At 45.0% G+C, this 4028-nt stretch overlaps 1 non-coding gene across 1 annotated transcript; it reads right to left on the bottom strand.

Annotated features, from left to right (window-relative positions):
• Positions 1–886: 886 nt before the first annotated feature.
• On the bottom strand, positions 887–990 carry LOC125617546. Its single transcript, XR_007348587.1, has one exon. It is a non-coding gene; the product is annotated as a U6 spliceosomal RNA (small nuclear RNA).
• Positions 991–4028: the final 3038 nt, after the last annotated feature.

Genomic DNA, 4028 nt, shown 5'->3' on the forward strand with positions numbered 1-4028 from the left:
AATGCTGCTGTCACTCCTGGCACTGCCCATCCACAGGCAGACTCTTTCTGCTTCTGCTTCTTTGCATCACAAGCTCCTGCTGATTCCAAATGTAGAATGGGCATTTCTTTCTTTCTTTCTTTTTTTTTTTTTTTGGTACCAGGGATTGAACCTAGAGGCACTTAACCACTGAGCCACTTCCCCAGACCTTTTTTATACTTTATTTAGAGACAAGTTCTGGCTAAGTTGCTAAATTGCTAAGGCTAGCTTTGAACTTGCAGTCCTCCTGCCTCAGCCTCCCAAGCCTCTGGGATTACAGATGTGAGCCACTGTGCTCAGCTGGGCACATTTTATTAATAGAGTCCGTGACTTAGCTTTCACAGGAAGGGTGGGAAAGTGAGTAGCTGGTATTTTTGGCAGCAATACCAAGAAGTGAGTTCTGCTTCTCACATCGTCATAAGACAGGAACCTCTCCATATAGAGGAAAGGGGGTTACCCCACTGGAGCTCAAAAACCAAATCAGAACAACAATCATGGTGATGATGGTGATGGGGAGGAGGAGGAGGAGGAGAAGGAGGAGGAGAGGGAGGAGAGGGAGATCCTCCAGTCACTCATTCTCTTCACAGTCGAGCTCTTTTTTTTTTTTTTGCAGTACTTGCGATTGAACCCAGGGGTGCTCTACCACTTACACCTGGCTGAGAAGCTTGGTCTTTGTAAAGCAGTGGGACAGGTGATATAAGCAGAGGCGCATGCCATATAGTGATGTGTAAAGGAACTCTTGAGAAACACATGCCTCAGCATTCCCCCACCTATCTTAGTGCATTTTCTGTTGCTAGAGCAAAATATCTGAAGTTGGGTACTTTATACAGAAAAGAGGTTTCTTTTTCTTTTCTTTTCTTTCTTTCTTTTTAATATGAAACGCTTCAGGAATTTGCATGTCAGCCTTGCGCAGGGGCCATGCTAATCTCTGTATCATTCCAATTTTAGTATATGTGATGCCGAAGAGAGCACCAGAAAAGATGTTTCTTAAGCTCACAGGTCTGGGGTTTCAAGAGCATGGCACCAGCATCTGCTCAGCTCTGATGAGGGTTCAAGATAGATAGCATCACGGTGGCGGGAGCTCGTGCGGGAGTGGTGAGCAGAGCGCCAAGAAGGAGGTTGCCGGGAAGGTGCCGCGCTCCATTCTATCATCCTATTCTCCTGGGAACCAGCCCAGGCTCATGACAACTGCATTAATTCCCTCCAAGGGCCGTGCCCCTGTGACCTAATTACTTCTGCTAAGCTCCACCTCTCAATGGTCCACCACCCCAACACCCCACACTGGGGACCACGCTTCCAGGACATGAGCCTTTGGGGACACACTGAAACCCTGTCCTAACCATAGCACCACCCGGGTGTTTACACACCAGCTTCTGAGGGTCATTGTCTGCGGGCAACTCCAGGGAGGAATGAGCTCCTAGGCATTTCCAGGGTGCCCTGAGCACGGGTAGGATAGTTTTCTTGGGAGCTGGGTGCGAGCCTTTGGGAAAAAACAATGTCCTGAGCACACGGAGAGGCTGAGGATGCGGACGAGGCCCCGACAGCACCGCCTACCTGGCTTCTCAGGTGGAACGTCTCGTGAACCTTTAGAGTTCCGGGTGCGTTTCATCCTCTGCCCAGATGCTTTTCTCTCCCTCTCTCCCTGGTAAACTCCTAATCACCCTTCAATACCTTTTGCAGCTTGCGGAGAGGAAGCTGTTTCCCAAGGATACAGCACACACCCATTTGCATTACTTGTCACACTGCTTTACCTTCCAGCAGGACATCCCTACTGGATTGTGCCCTTGTAGAAGGTGAAGACGGTTTGCTCACAGCCTACCATATAGTTTGGTGCCTGGGATACAGAAGATGCTCAATAAAATCTAGGGGGATGGGAGAATTAACAACTTCTTGCTACAGAGTATGGCACTTATCTAAGGCAGCACTGCATTAATCTGAGGCAACATTATACCAGGTTTTGTGTCCTTCTCACCTCTATGGCATTCCTCTTCCTTCATTCACCCAACGCCCTCCTCTTTCTCCCTACTGTAATATCTCAATCTGCTGCTAGATACTTCTCTTATCTCAAAGGAGCACAAGAAATAGGAAACCTGGTGTGATGTTCATCTTTGCCACTGACCAGCTTGGGGGACTCAGTCTCCTCATCTGTAAAATGAACTTGAATGTCTGTGTTCATTATCTATCTATCATCCATCTATCTATCTATCTATCTATCTATCTATCATCTATCTATCTATCTTGCTTTTTGTTGAACTAGGAATCAAACCCAGGGGTACTTTTAACACTGAGCTATACCAACAACTCTTGTTCATTTTTTATTTTGAGGCAGGGTCTCCCTAAGTTGCCCAGCCTCGCCTCAAACTTGTTAACCTCCTGCCTCAGCCTTCAGAGTAACTGGGATTACAGGCCTCCACCACCACACCCAGCCTCTCTGTCAATTATTAAGGAGCTCTGAAGGAACATTTCTAGAAGGATGACACACAGAGAACTGGCAGCAGTGTTTGCCTCTGGGAAGGAGAAATTGGTGGCTATGGGCCAAGAATATGCGGCAGACAGACTTTCCCTTAATGTCCTGCATTGTTTCCAACTACTGCAAATGCAGTGGCATAAAAAACAAACAAACAAACAAACAAACAACAACAACAACAACAAAAAAAACCAGAAATGTATTCTCTCGCAGTTCTGGAGACCACAGGTCCAAAATCTAGGTGTCAGTAGGCCACACTCTCTCCAAATGTTCAGGTGGGAAAGCTTCCTTGCTTATGCTGGGTTCTGTGGCTCTAGGAATACCCTGGCTTGTGACCACAGGACTCCAGTTCCTGCCACCAGGGCCACATTGCTCCATGCTTTCAGTCTGAATCTTCTTTTCTATAAGGACACTCACTGTCTTTGGATTTAGGGCACAAGTAACCTAGGATGATCTCGCCTCAAAAATCTCAATCATATCTGTAAGACCTTTTTGCAAATAAAGTAACATTCACAGGGTCTGGCGATTTGGATGTAGACATAGCTTTTGGGGCCACTGTTTAACCCACTGTGTACCTATTTGTATTTTTTTTTAACTTTTAAAAATTGATTCTTTTTAATTATACGTGACAGTAGAATGTATTTTGACATATCATATGTACATGGAGTGTAACTTCCCATTCTTGTGGTTGTACACGATGTGGAGTTACACTGGTCGAGTATTCATATATGAACATAGGAAAATTACGTCCCATTTATTCTACTGTTTTTCCCATTCCCATCCTCCCACCCATCCCCCTACTCCACTCTGTCCAATTCGGTGAACCCCCAATCCTCTCCCACCCCCCTACCCCATTTTTTATTTTTAATTTGTTCTGATTAGTTAAACATGACAGTAGAATGCATTCTGACACATTGTACACAGATGGAGCACAGCGTCTCCTTCCTCTGGCTGTAGATGGTGCGTTCACACTGACAGTGTGATCATTCATGTATGTAGGGTAATAATGTCTGCCTCAGTCTTTCGTCCTTCCCATCTCCACTACCCCACCCCTCCCCTCACACCCCCATTTGTATGTCTTGAATTTGTGCCATACAAATGATGAAAGAAAGATTCACGTGCGACTAAATAGAGATTAAGATTTCAACTTTTCTACTTCTGTTCAACCCAATTTTGTTCTTTTCCAAGGATCTGACTTTGATTCACCTTTTCTCTGCTTATTTTAATTTACCATTGGAGCCATGTTATAGGACACGAAAATGGAACTCTCGTACCATGTGGGTGGACTTGGAAAGGAAAACAGACAATTCAAAAAGCACCTGGGCAGTAAATTGCAGAATTAAACATACGCCTATATAGTAAACCAGCAGTTCCACTCCTTTCATATCCTAGAGAAATCCTTCCACTTGTTCTGTTCTCTAGGAAGAATGGATAAGAATGTTCATAGACATAGAGTTCATTGTGGCATCAAGTGTGAAACCACCAAATGTCTGTCCATAGTAGTACAGATACAATGTAACATTTTAAAAGAGTATTATACAGC

This window comes from Marmota marmota, unplaced genomic scaffold, assembly GCF_001458135.2.
Source record: "Marmota marmota marmota unplaced genomic scaffold, marMar, whole genome shotgun sequence".
Lineage (NCBI taxonomy): Eukaryota > Metazoa > Chordata > Mammalia > Rodentia > Sciuridae > Marmota > Marmota marmota.